The following is a 19561-nucleotide window of genomic DNA, read 5'->3' on the forward strand; positions in this document are numbered from 1 at the left end:
GCTACACATAGCAATTGGGGAGGGCGATGGTATGTGAGCTTTAAGGGATTCGGCATACCGTGTCTCATAGATGCTGCACAGATTTATACAGTGGAGGATTTTGAACAAAGCGGATTATGTGAATGAACCACCGTATTGGTACAGGCTGGATTTACACAGATATATATACAACATAAGAACAACAATTCTAATAAAGCGAAGAGTAGATGTGAATACTACTTTGCTAGACAAATTGTTGTGACTAGTGTGTGGATGGACCTGGTTCCTCACTCACAACAGTTCAGTTGGCTAGATTGGCCGTGAGAGCACTCAGGAAAAGGGGTACATGAGGAAGTTACATGAATAATGTTGGTTACGTGTTAATAGTTATACAAATCCACACATGTAGGATGGTGTTAATGCTATTACCTTGGACATAAGGTTATTACGAGTGTGTTCATGGACTGGGTTCCATATTGTGGACCAATCAGTTTGTTGGAGTGGCCACAAAACCGTTTCATTCTTCTGCTGTATTTAGTCCTTCAACGATAGAGTTTGTCCTCTCAATCCATTGGCAATCTAGTCTTTGTAGAATGAGTAACCAGCATTATTCATGTAACTTCCTCATGTACCCCTTTTCCTGAGGGGTCTCACGGCCAGTCTAGCCAACTGAACTGTTGTGAGTGTGCAACCAGGAGCATCCACACACTGGTCACAACAATCTGTCTAGCAAAGTTGTATCCAAATGTGGATCGCATGAAATCAATACCGGATAGCTGACTTGAAGGGTGTTGTCAATAAAAGCCAGAGAAATCCTAAACCTTGTTTCTAATGAAAACCACCCTAGATAACCCTTAATATCCAAGAAGGGCGCCCTAGCTGCGACATAGGTGTTCAGTACAAACCAGCCATGAGACCTGGCTGCCAGCACTGACTTATCCTCTATTAATGAGGTTGTTTTAATGGTTTTGGTGACAAGTTTTTTTAAGCTGGCATGAGCTGCTGGAGTCTCCCATAAGGCCTGTATACCTAGCTCCGCTAAGGAGTTGTGAAGATATTTCCTGGTTGATGTTAGTTCCACCCAGAGCTTAATGTGTTCTGTTCAGCACCCCTGATCTTCTGACAACATTTGATGAATGCCCCCCTTCTGGACAAGGTTTGTCTTTAGCCCCTTAAGCGCTGCCGTCGGCCAACGGTCGTCGCGTGCACTACCTTGGTAGTGCTGCGCACGTCCGTTGGCCGACGCGGCCCCACCCGTTATTCGAACGTTCAGCACTGGGCGCTGAACGTTCGACGCTCTAAACGGGTTAAAGGCCAAATACGAATCTTATTTGTGTGGGGTAGGAGTTCTTTGGGAGGCCAAAGATCATTCTGTATGCCCCATTTATAATGCTGTTATGAGTGGTTGCGTCTCTCCCTCACAATGGCTCACGCCTGTATGATATTAATGGCAAGAGTTTTACTTGGAGCACCTGGAGTAGAGGAGTTAAGGTGAAGCCTACCACTTTCTTCTTCAAGGATCTCTGTGCCAATGCTATGGTGATGCCTTTTTGTCACAGAGCATATTTATGAGGCCTAAACGATCCCTTATCGTCTATGAGGACTCCGAAATATTTGTATTGTGTCACTTTCCAACTGGTGTATGCCCAAATGCTAATGTGGTTTTCATCGTTTTGTGCAGTTTATTGCCATGACTTTGTTTTTTACAGGTTGGTCTGCAAGGAATTTTCCAGCCAGTACTCTTGAGCGACATTGAGTAAATGCTGAAATCCAACTGGTGTAGGGCTTACTAGTTCTAAATCATCCGCGTAGAGGAGACTTTAAAGGACCATACTCCCCAATTTCAGTGCATGCGAATTACAGTTGTAAGTCTCGTCAGGTCGGCCATTAAGAGGTTGAACAGAGTGGGGTGAGGATGCACCAGTTTTTTTATCCATTTGGTGGCGGGTATTTGCCTAGAGAGGTGCGTCCCAGCACCCAGCTTGACTCTTACCCGGGTGTCCGTATGCATTAGGACTAACTGCCTCAAGAGGGATGAAGGAATGTTCCAGTTGCTCAACTTCTGTCACAATTTCCCTTGGTTAACATGATGAAAGGCAGAGTGGTAGTCAATGAAAAATAAGTAGAGTGTTTGGTTGGTTTCTTTGTCAGTGTCAATCAGCAGAGATAGAGCTAATATGTTGATATTGGTTTCCAGGTGCTTACAGAAGCCTGTTTGGTTTAACTGTATGATGGAGTGGTTTGCAGTCCAGGATATTAATTCCACCAGAATCATTCCTGCATAGTATTTGCCATCATTTTCAATCAAGGCAACCAGACGATAGTTCTTGTGTTGCTCTTATCGTCTAATTACCCTGCTTGTAGATAGGGGATATGATAGATCCCTTCCAGGAGGCCGGGATCGATTCTTCTATCCGAATCTGTGTGAATATGGGATCCAGGACTTCAGACCAGAATGAAGGATCTTGCTTGAATAGGGCAGGAGGGATCCCGTTGAGGCCCAGGGCTCCTTCTCACCTCCCTTTAGCTCTCTGTCCCTTGATTTGCTGCTGTTATACTAAAGCTATCTATCCGAGTAATTTGAGGAGACTCATGGTCTTGGAATGCCGCGGCAGCTGTAACAATCTCATTTTTTGGATCAAGGAATGCTTCTGTTATTGGATTCGCGCCAAGTGCTGTGTACTTGTCCCACTGCTCAAGGCAGTTGAAATGCCCGAACAAGAACTAGGCTCAGGGTTCCTTCATGAGATGAGAGTGTATTCCTAAATGGGCCGGCAGTTGAAGTGAGTTAATCGTTCCCTAGAACCGTGAGCTGTCATTGCACTTTGTATCATGGAGCAGCTTTGCCTATAAACATTAATTTTCCTGACTTTTTATAAACCATTTGAGCAGACTCCTGCGGAGTGTTCTCAAAGTTTTATTTATAGATTGCTTAGGCCTTTTCATTTCGGCTTGATGTAAGGCATTGGCGCAAGCCCCGCTTCTCCCAGCATGGAAGGTACCTTTGCTAGTTGTATTGGTGCCATATGTATCATTAAAGGTCTTAGTGAAAGTCTTCCAGAGCAATGGGATTTACCCATGTGACTCGCTTCTGATGACATAAGCTTTTGTCCGATTCCATGAGTTTATCCAAGGAAAAGGAAGTGCACTTGACCCGTCTGTTGTTAATAGTGAATACTGAGTTGGTTATTTCATTCGGAAGACTGAGCGGTATGAATAAATCTTTGAAAGTAACCTCTTGTGGGACTTAAACCATCATATCTGTCACAAGAGGAGATTATGGGAAACGTGGGAGGAGTGACAAATGTGTGGTCGAGAAATTAACTGGAGGAAGCCAAATAATACACTGGTGCAGGCGGATTGTCATCCTGAATGTGTCCATTCAGTGCCCGGAAACTAAGATGCTCCAGCTCCCTCAAAAGTTGAGTGCTTATCTTGGTTTGCTTGCCTGCTTTGCTCAGCCCCTGTTCCAGGATGTTCAATTGCACTGTCTGGGGAAGCACCAAGTATTCATCTACTGTTGATCTCAAGATAATACAAAGGTACTTGCTTGCTCCTCTTCTAGAAGTCTTAATAATTCGCTAATCAGTTGGTTTAAACCCTTGGCCCTGTCCCTGGGATTCAGGTAAATGTTGACTAGCACTACCCTCCATTCTTCTTTGCAGCAGGGCAATTGGTTGCGTTTGACCTGTATATCGCCAAGCTGCCCATTTGATGACCATATCTGGCTCCTTTCCATGCTGGGACATTATGGTTCATAAAGCTGTGGACGTGGTAGGGGTGTTCAAGGCAGGTTTCCTGCAGAAGTATATAGTCAAAGGTTTGAAAGTAGAGCAGGAGTTGTGGATCGGATATTTAGTTTGCTAATCCATTGATGCTCCAGGAACATAAAAGTAATGGTCTTGACTTAGTCGAAGTGGGCCTGCTTTTTTGGAATTGTTTCTTATTATGGCCAGTTTATTGTGCTGGTTATCCCTTTCCAATTCCAACCAGCTGCTTCTTCCCTTTCAGTGTTTCTGTTGGCTTACCAAAGCAGCATCACTGTTTTGGGGGGAGATGTACTTCTAGAGCCTTTGAGCACTGAGTAAATGGTGTCGTAAGCCTGCGAGGGTGTCCTATTTTGGTTTTCAATGAGTAAATGTGTAGGGTAGCCAGGATTAAGGTGAGGTAGTAGTCTTATTCCCCAACGCTGGAATGTATATTGTTCATCCATGATCATCCTTGCTATCTCCGTTGAAGAAACATCTGGCTTTAGTTGCCTCTTTGCCCTGCTGGTTGTCCACGTGGAGAAAATCAATGGACAAAAGATCAGATGAAAAAACAAAGCGCCTGACAGTGGATCCCTTCTAACTGGCAGCACCTAAACTGCTATCCCTCCGTAATTCTGACCTCATATATACTCATGAGGAAATGTGTGCACACTGAATCACACCCACTGTCACAATGTTGTTCCAGACGGAACTCAACAATTATAAAACAAAAGCACAGGTGCACCACTACTCAATAAGAAGGGAAATACAATCGATTCCCAAACGACAAAGTTATTCCAAAGTTTCATTTATTCAGTATCAAAAGGATTTATAAAAAGAGGGTCATGGACATCAGTTGTTGACAATGGCACAGCCTACGTGTTTCGTCCTTGAAAGAACTTCTTCAGGGCATTAAATGTTTCCCCATATCATAAAGGGGTAACAGAGTTAACAGATATGTGGTTCCAATATCAAGGAATCAAGTGAGCAAAGATCAATTTCAAATTCCCAACTGGTAATGATCCATCGTGTCATTTAGTCAAATCCCAAAGTTGCATGTTCACAATAACAGACAAAAGTCAGTATAGAAACGTTTCCTTCCCGGAGTATCTTGTGAGACGGAGTATCTTGTGAAAGTGATATATTCAATGGCACTCAGCGAAATACATGTGTTCCCCGTGTATCACAGCATATCAAGGGAAACTATCGGTCATATCCGACCTAGAGCCTCTTATAAAACTGAGGTAAAGCGCCGTCAATCAATGGCTTACAGCCACGCCAGGCATAATAACCAGAGGACAGAAGCAGGAAGCTTCCTGCTTCTGTCCTCTGGTTATTACGCCTGGCACTCTGATGGACCCTGATCGGCTTCTTGATAGCTCGTCATCGGCTGTAATCAATTGATTCACGGCACTTTACCTCAGTTTTATAAGAGGCTCTAGGTCGGATATGACCAATAGTTTCCCTTGATATGCTGTGATACACGGGGAACACATGTATTTCGCTGAGTGCCATTGAATATATTACTCTCATAAGATACTACGGGAAGGAAACGTTTCTATACTGACTTTTGTCTGTTATTGTGAACATGCAACTTTGGGATTGACTAAATGACACGATGGATCGTTACCAGTTGGGAATTTGAAATTGAACTTTGCTCATTTGATTCCTTGATATTGGAACCACATATCTGTTAACTCTGTTACCCCTTTATGATAAGGGGAAACATTTAATGCCCTGAAGAAGTCCTTTCAAGGACGAAACGCGTCGGCTGTGCCATTGTCAACAACTGATGTCCATGACCCTGTTTTTATAAATCATTTTGATACTGAATAAATGAAACGTTGGAATAACTTTGTCGTTTGGGAATAGATTGTATACATAATTTCCCTGCTTATTGAGTAGTGGTGCACCTGTGCTTTTGTTTGATAAAAGATCTAATGAGTGTAAGTTTTCCAAACTTTTGATTGTCCCTAGAAAGTGCAATATGTTTCCCCTGTTTAAGATATCTCCTCACCTCTTTGATTTATATTCCGGTAAAAACATTATGGTGTCGGTGACAAATATTTCTCTAGCTAGATCATAATTGGGCTGCAAAATAACTCTCTGGTATTCTTGTGACTGAGAGATTTCTGCAAAGTTAGGTTCTTGAGTGGAATAAGCATCCAACTGGCTGCAAGCATGGCTGAGCTGTGTATTTGGATTTGCCAGTTTGGGGTTATTTACATTTGTTATCCTAGTTGTGGTTAATGAATGCTTTGTGCCTGATGGAGGAGCTAAAGATAGATTGTATCTGAGGGACATGGCTGTTTTCTCTTTTGTTGTTTGATTCTTCCCCTGATTGACACTGGTCCTTGGTGTTATTTCTTGACACTGCCTAAATAGCTTCCCAAGCACTGATCTTGTTGAGAGTCCTAGTTGGGTTATTTGGGTCAGGACTGGCGCGTTTTGAATTGGTGTGGTTGCCCCGCTGGTGGATTTTTCCTCACCTTCGCTATTGCTATCAAAGTCTATTCCTGACTGCATTGTAAGCAGTGTTGTAGATAAAGGGCTGCCTTGTGCAGTAGTTGTTGATTTAGACTAACAGCTCTGCTTGGTAACTATTGCTCCTTGAGAGGTGTGTTAGTCCGAAAATATGCCACTATGTTGTCCTTTGCATTTCGCCCGCTGTGGTGAAGGAAAGGAAGATGGTGTTGGTGAATTTAGGATGACTGGTAAATCATTTGAGTGTTGTGCTGTACCCGCCCTATCCTCCACTTGCTGAGACGCTGCTAGGGGCAATTCCGGGCTTGTTGCTTCAAGTTGTAAGATTGGAGGGTCGAGCTGGACATCATCTTTTTGTATAGTGGACTGTTTCATATCCATTATTAGATTTCCCAGCATGTTGGGGAGAGTAGTTTGTTTTTCCAACACTGAGGCACAGCAACAGTCTGCTCACATTACCTGGGGATCTCGGACTGCGCTTGTTTAATTAAACTGTTCAGTCCCTTGAGTTTTTCATTCATTCCTAAGATGTATACTGCTAGAGAATGGAGTACTGATAGCTGTATTTCCATTTTATCTGACTGGTATTTCAAAGAAGTCGCAGAGACCTGCATGGTATTGAGGAGGGATGCCGATGGCCATAAAGAGTTTATCTGGCAATGATGGGGAACATGGCGGCGGGCTATGGTTACACCGCAAGCTCCTCTCCTCCTCCCGGCACCTCGCTAGAACCCTGTGTGATATGGGAAGGAAAAGCCCCTAAAAATTCACAGAGAACTTACTGCACTTTTGGGTACTTTCAGGCAGCTCGATCGGCCCGGTCTTGTCTGTTTGTCTTTCGGTTGCGGACAGTGGTCGAAGTGGGGAATAAAAAGTAGGGGAACTGTGGGTGGAGAATCAGGGGGCGGGAATAACCGAAGATTGAATCAGTGGGCGGAGTCAGGGGTGTGGCTAGAAATCACAAAACATACCAATTTTTAGTACGTTTAGCATTTCACTGACCAGTTACAGCTTATAACGTTATTTAATTCAAACAATGGATAAACATGTTTATTTGAGGTTTAATTCAGGAAAAAGCAAATACTCATAGGGAATTTAGGTTTATGTAAAGTGTGCAAAATATAAGCAGGAACAACGGCATGGGCGCAAATTCAGGATGGTGAGTGTAAAAATTCATGACAAGGGGTCAAAATTCAGGACAAAAATTCAGGACAGGAGGTCAAAATTCAGGACAAAACATTGGGGCAACAGGTATGCTTTGCAGACACATCAGAGGATGTCATGCAATAGTATATAAATAAATAGGCAAGGAACATAAGTACAAGTCACTTCTCCTACCCCGTCACCTCTCCTTCCCTGTCATTTCCCCTGCCCCGTTCACCGCTCCTGCCCATTCACCGCTCCTGCCCATTCACCGCCCCTACCCGTTCACTGCTCCTACCCATTCACCACTCCTGCTCATGCCTAATCACTGCTCCTGCCCAATCACTTTTCCCGCCCCGTCACTTCTCCTGCCCCGTCACTTCTCCTGCCCCGTCACTTCTCCTGCCCCGTCACTTCTCCTGCCCGTCTCTTCTCTTGCCCTGTCACCTCTCCTGCCCCATCACCGCTCCTGCCCAGTCTACCGCTCCTGCCCCGTCTACCGCTCCTGCCCCGTCCACCGCTCCTACCCATGCACTGCTCCTACCCATTCACTTCTCCTGCCCCGTCACTTCTCCTGCCCCGTCACTTCTCCTGCCCTGTCCCCTGCCCCGATCACCGCCCCTGCCCGATCACCGCCCCTGCCCTGTTCACCACCCCTGCCCTGTTCACCGCTACCTATTCACTTCTCCTGCCCCGTCACTGCTCCTGTCCCGTCACTGCTCCTGCCCTGTCACTTTTCCTGCCCCGTCACTGCTCCTGCACCGTCACCACTCCTGCCCATTCACTGCTCCTGCTGTTCACTGCTCCTGTCCAGGCAGCAATCCTGCCCGATCACCGCTCCTGCCCCGTTCCCTGCTCCTGCCCCATTCACCGCTCCTGCCCCGTTCACCGCTCCTGCCCCGTTCACCGCTCCTGTCCTTTTATTGCTTCCGCCCGGTTAGCGATCCTGCTCATGCCTAATCACCACTCCTGCCCTGTCACTTCTCCTGCCCTATCACCTCACCTGCCCCGTCACCTCTCCTGCCCGTCACCTCTCCTGCCCCGTCAGCTCTCCTGCCCCGTCACCACTCCTGCCACGTCACCACTCCTGCCCAGTCACCACTCCTGCCCGTTCACTGCTCCTGTCCAGTCAGCACTCCTGCCCGGTCAGCACTCCTGCCTGTTCACTGCTCCGGTCATTCACTGCTCGTGTCCAGTCAACACTTCTGCCCAATCACCGCTCCTGTCCCATCACTTCTCCTGTCCCTTCACTTCTCCTGTCCCTTCACTTACCCTGTCCCATCACTTCTCCTGTCCCATCACTTCTCCTGTCCCATCACTTCTCCTGCCACATCACTTCTCCTGTCACATCACTTCTCCTGTCATATCACTTCTCCTGCCCCGTTCACTGCCCCTATCCATTCACTGCCCTTATCCGTTCACTGCCCCTATCCGTTCACTGCCCCTATCTGTTCACTACCCCTATCCGTTCACTACCCCTATCCGTTCACTGCCCCTATCCGTTCACTGCTCCTGTCCGTTCACAGCTCCTGCCCAATTACTGCTCCTGCACATGCCTAATCACCGCTCCTCCCCCGTCACTTCTCCTGCCCCGTTACCTCTCTTTTCCTGTCGCCTCTTCTGTAACCTCACTGCTCCTGACCCGTCACTGCTCCTGACCCGTCACCTCTCCTACCCTGTCACTTTTCCTGCCCCGTCACTTCTCCTGCCCGTTACTTCTCCTGCCTGTTACTTCTCCTGCCCGTTCACCTCTTCTGCCCAGTCACCTCTCCTGCCCCGTCACCTCTCCTGCCCCGTCACCTCTCCTGCCCCATCACCTCTCCATCCCTGTTGCCTCTCCTTCCCTGTCACTTCTACCTGCCCCTTCACTTTTCCTGCCCTGTCACTTCTCCTGCCCCGTCACTTCCCCTGCCCATTACTTATCCTGCCCGGTCACCTCCACCGCCTCATCACCTCTCCTTTCCTGTCTCCTCTTCTGTCTCTTCATTGCTCATGCCCAGTTCACTCTGTGTATAGCATTGACAAATGTCACAATGTGGCAAGTTCCCCACAGTACTCTGTCTGGGGAAAGCTCCTCTGTAATCACTTAAAAGGCGGCGCATTGTCATTCAAAAGGGGATAATCAGCCTCAATCGGAATGACAATGGGCCTGCCCTCAGTCTATGAGAGCTCAGGGAGGGGCTGCTGCAGCCTCTGGAGTTCAACAGAGAAGTGCGAGCCACCCCTGAAATTTGAAAGAAAAAGTTCTCGTTTTTAAGTTGGACTATTCTTGCCGTCCTGGGATGCTTTTTTGAAAGAAAGAAGTAGGGGAACGGACTGAAATAATTTTTAAATGTAGGGGAACGCCGTGCCCTTCCGATCCCGCCTCCTTCTACCACTGGTTGCGGAGTGCGGCGTCCTCGCTGGCTCCTTCCCCGTTCTGCATCTCCGCCGCCTGCCTGTCTGCCTGTCTGTGTGTGCCTTCACCTTGCTGCCCTACACGTCTGCTGCGCACGCCGCTGCTTCCTGCGAGTGGGAGCGGTGAAGGGAGGGGGGGAGGGAGGGGGGGCGTGCTCTGCTTGAGATATTGAAGAGGTCAAAGAGGTCCAAAACTGCTCCACGATTCGAAGCACTAAGTTGATTGATAAACGGGATATCTCGGATTGGATCTCTATGCAAGGCGGGCATTTTGCAACATATTAGCATTTTTCCTTTCTTGACAGACAGCTGCTAGTTTCAGGGAGCTTTCTGGTACTTGTAGGTTTCAATGGCCATGCTTTAATACACTGCTAGGCACTGAAACTGATTCTAAACTGGTTCCAAACGCAATCCTGGATTGGGACCTGGGAAAGCAGAGTGGGGGGCCACGGTTGTTCGCAGCGGAGGGGGGCTATTCCATGCATCGTCCGGGATTCTCTCTGACAGACGTGCAACGGCGAGGATCTCCCTACGAGGAGCACCAGGTAGGATTTTGTTCCCGTCAGAAATATACTTATAGTTGCAGTGGGGGGGTCTTCTGCTGGTTACGTTAAGGTTGGGCCTAATCAGCAGTAGTAGGGACGCTTCCCAGGGATGGCCCTCTGTGGATTTTGCTGATTTTGCGGGTTTTCAGCAGGAGGGCCTCTTGTATCCACACCTACAGTGTTGCTGTCGATATTTACAAGGGAGTGTAGGGTGTAGATCTCTTCCTCAGACACCCCAGACGTCTTTTAATTCTCGGTGCAAACTTACGGGGTTGCAGGAGTGTCTAATGCCAGATGGAATAACATTAAAATCATGAATATTTCAGAGGGTTCAGAGGGGGAGGACATTAAGACCTATGTCATAAATCTGTTAAGAGAATGTATCCCAGCGCTAGATGTTAAGGAACTACAAGCAGACATTCAGAGAATTCACAGAGATGCTTTCTCCAAGAACCCAAATAGGAAAAATCCTCGGTGAATCCTGACCAATTTTAGAATGTACACTTTAAAGGAGCGGCTACTATCGGAAGCCTTAAAAGCTGGAACTTTCACGAAGGGGGACTGGACTTTCAGGATAAGATCAGATCTTTCAAGAATCACACAGGATCGACAATGGGAACTGGGCAAATTTATTCCAATTTTAAGGTACCTGGGTGCTACAGTACAGTTGAGATTTCCTGCCTTAATTAGGGTGATGTGGAAAAACAAAATGTTTAATTTCAGAGACCCTAAGGAGGTAGGGACCTTTATTGAATAAATTAAAGCTCAGGGATGATATAGCGCAAAAAAAAATGATTAGTACAGGTTGCCGGGTAGGTGGGTGATGGGCGTATAGGGGTTAATCTTACATCAACCCCATGATGTATAGAAGGGTTCCCGGGGGAGGGGAGAATGGGGTCACACAAGAAGATTACAAGTTTAAGTTTTCACTGGGTGTGGAGCTAAGTAGGGAAAATATAGAAAAAGTCCTCATTTATTCACCTTTTTAGGTCTCGACTATTATATTCCGCAAGGAATAAATAGACAAGAGTATTGTGGGCAAACCAAGCTCTGAAACCAGCGGATTTCGGACAGTTCGTGTGGCTTACTGAAGCGGAAAGCGCGTCCACATCAAAGCCATCAGCCTCCCTTCCACAGGCATCTGAAGCTTCCCCCAGCGTGCGCTCGGCCTCAGGCTGTTTCACTTTCACGGCCGCGAGGCCGTGCTTCAAAGGAATCCGCTCCCCCGTCAAAGTCAGCATTAAGTCCACATCCTCTCCAAGAGACTCGATTTTTTACTACACATTTTAAATTCGCATACATTCCCTCCCGGATACAACTTAATTTGGCCCCAACGCCTTCACTGCGCTCCTATACAATCAGCAGCCTTTATAGTGTTCGACCCCTCATCAAACGGACAATGCTGCTACCTACATAATCAAAATATCTATGGGCAATTAAACTGAAAAGTCGCTGGAGTGCTTACTATTCACACTTCTCCAGTGCTAGTGTTATGGTCTCGCACCACACCAACTTTTCTTTAGTTCAAACGATAAAGCGACAGCCGCCGATCCAGACAAGTGTAAATAACGATCTCACAGATTTAAGAGCAAGGTTTTTTTTTGCGTGCAACTGGCATAGCGCTTAATTGGCCATAAGATCGGCATTTCCGCGCTTTTGTTTGTCCGCCCCCCAACCCTATCCGACTTGTTTCATTTCGCTAATGCTTGTTTTAAAAAAAATGCTCAATTGACATAGATGCAGCTACGTGCTTCTGTCAGTGCGTAGTCCTCCCCCACCATTACCTCATGTCTACATAATCAAAATATCTAGGGGCAATTAAACTGAAAAGTCGCTGGAGTGCTTACTATTCGCACTTCTCCAGTGCTAGTGTTATGGTCTCGCACCACACCAACTTTTCTTTAGTTCAAACGATGAAGCAACAACCGCCGGTCCAGACAAGTATAAATAACGATCTCACAGATTTTAGAGCTAGTTTTTTTTATTCGTGCAACTGGCATAGCGCTCAATTGGCCATAAGACAGGCATCTCTGCGCTTTTGTTTGTCCGCCCCCCACCCCTATCCGACTTGTTTCATTTCGCTAATGCTTGTTTTAAAAAAAATGCTCAATTGACATAGATGCAGCTACGTGCTTCCGTCAGTGCGGTGCCCTCCCCCACCATTACCTCATGTGTGATTGTGTTTGCCATGCACTACTTATATCTTGTTGATCTGGAGTCAAAGCACTCCTCTCTCTGTCCATCAGGCGGTTCAATAGGGACCTTTACTGACAAAACAAGCAACCACCAAGAGACATCACTGACGGGGCGGGGTGAGCTCGTTAGCCTGCAGACTGCGGAGATGCGTGCTGCCTTTCTTATGCAGCGTTTCTGTAATCTGTGATCTGTTTTGGGTGGAATAGGATGAATACAGTATTCTATGCGAGTTCTCTCAGGCAAATGCCCCTCGCCCTCCCCCTCCCCCAGCACAGAGCGTGCATCGCTTGTCTGTTTTTATGGCGTGTTCCTTCTTTGATTTTTCCCCTTCCTTATTTTCCTCTCGTCCCTTTACATTTCCCTTTTGTTTTGTTTCCCATTATCCTTTTGCTCTAATTTCTTCTCCATTCCTTCTTTCATCTTTACCGATTTTGCTTTTATCTTTGGTGCCAATCGTGTGTATCAGATGCGTGGAAAATCGCAATTTTTAGTTTTTACCTCTCCCTCCCCCCATCAATTTGCAGCTCGATCAGTGCTCCCTTCACACCTCGCCATAGCCTTGCGCCCCAAAACGCTTGTATTGATCATCACGGGTTAAAATTGTGTGATCCTGGACACATCACCCACCCCTCCTTAGTCCCCGTTCTCTGGCAAAGGTGGGAGCGCTTGGAAACAAGCTGTATACCCGAGTTAAGTAGCATATATGGAACTGGGCCGTTACATTGGCAGCTGCGGCTAGCACCCCCCTCCAACACCCCCACAGCGCCCCCCATGCCAGATGTAAGTCTCCCGTGCCCAGTATTGGCTACTTTACATGTCTCTGCCTGTGAGCTCACTCCGTAAGGACCCGGGCTTACTTAGCCGACATCTCAGGGCAAGGAAGGATGTGTGCTGCCACAGTGCCACCCACTCCCCCCCCCACTCTCATATAACACATGTGAATACGTGCCTGCGGATGGCCCTATCTTTGAATTCCTATTTGCATATGGTGCTCTTGCAAGGACATTTCATACTCCCACAATTTAAATCATCCCTCAAGGTAGAGCTTTGTGAGTTTATCAGGAGGCTGGGAAAGGGTACCAGAATGCTACAATAGAAGTCGGACAACTCAGGGGGTCGAGTGCCTGCTAAAGAGATCTGAGTAACCTGCAGGGGTAAGATTCGAATATAGACAGGGCAAACTTAGACTTTCATCCTTTGGAAGTTGATGATATAAGAGTCGTTAGATTTTACAATGGAAAAAAACCTTTGTTAGCAGGACTGCAACAATGGCAAGTTGTGCGGCAGCAGGGGCTCTATGAACGAACTCTTTGTTGCTGTTACAACCACAGAAAGACTGCGGGGGTTCTCGCAGAGTGAACGCCGACTTGGCCATGTTTAACTGTGTATTTTGCAGCACATTTCACTGTTGTAACCCATGTGTGCAGCAGCAGTACTATGAGCCTCTGGTGCTCAGTGCCACAAAGGCTGCAGCACAGTAACTTGCTACAGTACAGAAATACAAGCTTGTGAGCACGATGCTGCGGTCCAGTCCTAGATATTCTTACCAGCCTGCCAGTCCTCTTCAGACTGCAGCTCCTTTCCTCCCCCACTGGAGATCTAATGTAAGTATTGCGCCTGCCGCCGTCCATGGACTTCCGGCCGCACTTGCCTTCACCTCTGCCCTCTAGCCCCACTGGCAAACCTGTTAATTACCCTTTACACATACAAATCTGACTCCCCTGGCCAACCAATCGCCTGAGTAATTCATCGCACCCGCCCCCTGCTTGGAATTCGCGCCCCTCCCCGCGCAGGCACATTTAAATATTTAAATGCTTATTGTTCGTGGAGCTCACGTCCATGAGTGAACTCCTCACTAAAGTAAAACCCTCCCACAAACTTCAGAGGTCTCCAGGGTCGGATGAAAAATTGTAGTCCAAAATCACATCCTAAAATTGACAAGAGTACACAATGAAAGTGAGTTTTAACACTGACAAAACTCAAAACTGCCCATTGTTATAGCGCTCACCGCCCTCTTGGCGCTTGAATAATGCACGTCATTCACGCCCACTGGTATGTGCCTTGCAGTGATCTCAGAAGGATGCTTGCACCCATTTAAATAGTTGTTCGTGTTCCATTGACCCCCACTTCATTTCCCCCTCCCCATTAGCCACCCTTTCCATCTTCTCCGCTCTCACCACCACCATGTCCACCACCACCACGTCCACCACCACACCCACCTCCACCACCACCACGTCCACCACCACCACCACCACGTCCACCACCACCATTTCCACCATCACCATGTCCACCACCACCACCACCACCATGTCCACCAACACGGCCACCACCATATCCACTAGGAGCCACTACCATGTTCACCACCACCACCACGTCTACCTCCCCCACCACCACCACCTCTACCACCACCACGTCCACCACCAAGTCCACCACCAAGTCCACCACCACCATGTCCACCACCACCACATACACCACCACCGCGTCCACCACCATGCGTCCAACAATCTCCACTACCACCACAACCAACACCACCACATCCACCACCACACCCACCACCTCCACCACCACCTCCACAACCACCACCTCCACCACCACATCCACCACCACCACCACATCCACCACCATGTCCACCTCCACCACCATGTCCACCACCACCACGCCCACCACCACCACGTCCACCACGTCCACCTTCACGTCCACCACCACCATGTCCACCACCACTACCGCGTCCAACACCACCACATCCACCACCAACACCACCACATCCACCATCACCACGTCCACCACCACCATGCCCACCACGCCCACCACCACGTACACCACCACCACCACTCTATCTACCTATCGCCCTCAGTCTATCCATTGCCCTCAGTCTATCTATCGCCCCTCACTCTATCTATCGCCCCTCACTCTATCTATCTATCGCCCTCACTCTATCTATCTATCTATCTATCTATCTATCTATCTATCTATCTATCTATCTATCTATCTATCTATCTATCTATCGTCCGCACTCTATCGCCATCACTCTATCTATCGATCGCCCTCACTCTATCTGTCTATCTATATATCGCCCTCACTCTATCTATCGCCCTCACTCTACTTATCTATCGCCTCACTCTATCTATCTATCGCACTCACTCTATCTATCGCAATACAACAGCATCACTCAGCACAACCACAGCATCACTCAGGGGCATCACAACAGCATCACTCAACGCCACAGCATCACTCGTCGCCACCACATCACTCAGCGCCACCACAGTATCAATCTGTGCAACCATTCAACAACAACTGGTTCAAATATGTTCTCTCAATGTTTCAAGCTTTATTACAAATGTCACAAAAAGATGTTAATATTTCACTTCGGTTCTTGTATTTTCGTCACAATAAAATACACTGAACATAATCTTCACAAAATTTATTTACAAAAGTTTAAGCTATTGCCATTATAAATTACAATAGCTTTTATTTAGGTATTAATTATTTTTTTAAAAAGCCATTGTTATTTGTAATATCAATTCATCTAAGTCACGTAAATACAATGCATATTGCATTACAAATGCTATAGGTGTCCCATTTGTGAAAGTTACATCTATTGGCATTGCAAAAGACAAAGCTATTAATTTCGCTATTTTCAAAACCAACACATGAATAAAAAAAGTGTCATTTACAATACCAACAGCTCAAACTTTCCTAATGCGAGACCTATTGCATTGCAAATGCTTGTTTAAGGAAGTTGTAAATCAGATAGGAACAGTCGGTAACCAGAGGGAATTCACTCGGCCCATAGCCCGATATAAATGACTGAAACTAAAATTTGCACTTGGAATGTCAATGGTTTAAGGGTCTCAAGTAGGCGTAGGAGGATTTTACAATACCTAAGGCAGGCAGACTATGACATCATGATTTTATAAGAGACTCATCTTACACCAGAGGAGTGGGAACTGGCTGTAGTTAAGCAAAAATGGATGGATGGCTCACTTCATACTAGACAACCCTTCTGTACTAAAGGCGTTGCCATAATTATTAAAAAATCTGCCAAAGCTATCTTAGGCTCCTCCAAGCTAGACAATAGGGTGCGTTAGATTATAACAGACATAAAAATACGAAATGAGTGATTGACTTTGGTGGAATACTATGGTCCAAATATTGATGATGAGTCATCTCTTAGAACAATCTATAACCACTTAATAGACACCAATGTCCCCATTATCATGGGCCGAGACTTTAATATTCTTTTGAATTCCGCTCTAGATACGTCCAAGGGTGGGAGAGTGATATCTAGGAAAATGGGTTCACTGATTAAAATTATTATGGGTGATTTAAATCTTGTAGATATCTAGAGACATAAAAATAAGACTATAACTGCCCTTCAAAATTTTACGTTTCATAATAAAAAACACAAATATCACTCTAGAATACTTCTTGATAGATTCCAGGTTGATAGAACTGGTCAGTCTAGTCACCCACATTCCAGAACATTTATCAGACCATTCAGTGGTCCAGATAAATAAAAAAAATTCTAGGTATGCAGAAACCAAAAGATGGATGTTTGATAAGAGTCATCCTTAAAGATGAGTCAGTGATTGAACAACTAAAAGTGGACACCCTGCTCTTTTTTTAACTAAATAATCAGTCCGCCCCTTTGTAGATAATATGGCATGCCTATAAGGCTTACATTAGAGGCAGAATCATTGGCATCTTGGCTCAAATTAATAAGGAAAAAAAAGAAAAAATTAAGCGATTGGAAGCAGAAATCCTTAGAGCCTCGCTTAACCAAACATCAAGTTGAATAAGTGTAGAACAGAGAAAGAAAAGCCCCGAGCTAGTATCCAAGCGACAAGACCTGGCTGACTATCTTGATAGCATCACTAAAAGAAGATAGGAAGTTAGCAGACTAGCCAACTATGAATATGGAGAGGGCAGTGGGAAGCTCTTGCCTTGGAAATCATGAGCTACTATATCCAGAAATCTGATCCAAGAGATATGCAATCCAGAAACAGGGGAGATCTTCTCAGATAGGGTTAGGATAGAAAATGAGTTTGAACTATTTTTTAAAGATCTATACACTGAAGACCTAGAAGTTAGTGACTCCCAAATTAAAAATTATCTAGCAAAAACTTCCTTGCAGTCACTATCTAAAGACTATGTTCAACAACTTAATAGGAAACTTTCATTACCCGAAATTAGAACTGTAATAAAAAATTTAAAGAGAGGTAGTGCTGCGGGCCTAGGTGCTATTCCTAATGAGTTTTATATTGCACTTAAGAAGACGCTTGCCCCGTTCTTAGAAAAAGTATTTGTTAGCATTTTCCTAACAACCTCTCCAATCCCTAGTTTATGGAACAAGGCTGCCGTTTCCTTGATCTTAAAACCAAATAAAGATTTTTAAAAATGTAAATTGTATAGACCCATCTCCCTGCTTACTTGCGATTTTAAAATCTTTGCGCAAATTATAGCTGGGAGACTAAATTGTGTAATGGGGAAATTAATTCACCCGGATCAGAAAGGATTTATTAGAGGACGCCAACTGCATGACCTAAAACACAAGCTGATAGGAGCTATCGACATCGCTTCAGCCAATAACTTGCCTCTTACTATCTTCACATTTGATGCGGCCAAAGCTTTTGACTGGGTGAATTGGGCTTGCTTATACCATCTAGTTGAAGCGGCCGGCCTAGGAGAAAATATTTTAAGAACTATTAAGAACATATACAAAACTCCTACAGCCAAGATCGTATTAAATGGAAACCTAACTAACTCAGTTACCTTAGAGCAAGGAACCAGGCAAGGTTGCCCCCTCTCCCTGCTTCTTTTCGACCTATACATAGAACCACTGGCCCAAATTATTAGGTTCAATGATCTTTTTGTCCCATTTGAATTTAGGGGCTGGTCGAAGAAATTAGCCCTGTATGCCGATGACCTGATGATTTTTACAAAAGAATCACCAGCGATTCTGAAAAATTGGAGCAATTTCTTATAGATTTTGGGAAGCTATCAGGTTATCACATTAATGCACAAAAAACGAGATTATGACATGGAACTGGCAAAATAGTTTGCCTCTAGTACATCATCAAATAAGATACCTGGTTATTCAAATTACACAGAATATCAAGATCTGCCCCAGGCTAATTTAGAGGTTAAAAAAGGGAGATTAGAGCTTTATTGAAATCTCATTGTCGATCCTTGGTCGTTCCAATCTTTTCAAAATGTCAGTTCTCCCCAAAATGACATTCATTTTTTATGCAATCCCTTTGTTATTTAGTTCAGCTGCCTTAAAAAAGTTGCAATCAGATATCAATCATTTCTTGTGGGCTGATAAAGGGGTGAGGGTCGCATGGAAGAAACTGAGATGCGAGACAGCAGCTGGGGGACTAGCCAGTCCAGATATTAGGTTCTATAGCTGGGCATTTCTTTTTAAGAACAATAGAACTTTGCTTCTTGATTCCACTTACTTCACGCCTTGCTTCTTAGCCATGTCCAATAGTGTACCGCAGGGGGGAGATGGGCTTCTTTTTAAATTCGGTCACCCAAAATATTTTTTTTAAATTAAATTGAAGGTGATACGGTCGGCCTGTGAGTTCTGGTTCCAGATGAGGAAGTTGCTCAAAATTCCATATTACTGTTCTAATGCTCCTATATGGAACTCTCCAGGCACTCCATCATGTTTACATGACAGATAATCTGCCCCTTTATGGGAAAATGGTTTTCAGATTTAGGGCCAATTATTGCCAGAAAACAAACTTTTGTCATGGGCTGAGCTCAATTCTCGAACAAATCAAAAGTTATCAAGATTCAAATTCTATCAAATCTCTTGCTGGGCTGCTAATAGGGATACAAATGACGTTAGTAATGAAGAACTGGAGAATAGGTTTTTAGTCCCAAACCACCTAAGTAAAGAAGTGGCGAACTGGTACTGGACTTTGATTAAAGGAGATCCACCACTATTGCCTATGGAGGAGCCCTAGAGAAGAGAACTGCCTTCCAGCGATATTTCATCTTTTTGGCAAGTATCTATTTGCATTTTGTGGAAGGTTGTTAAAGCTGCAACATTGAGGAGAAACC

This window comes from Lissotriton vulgaris, chromosome 9 (genome assembly GCF_964263255.1).
Source record: "Lissotriton vulgaris chromosome 9, aLisVul1.2, whole genome shotgun sequence".
Lineage (NCBI taxonomy): Eukaryota > Metazoa > Chordata > Amphibia > Caudata > Salamandridae > Lissotriton > Lissotriton vulgaris.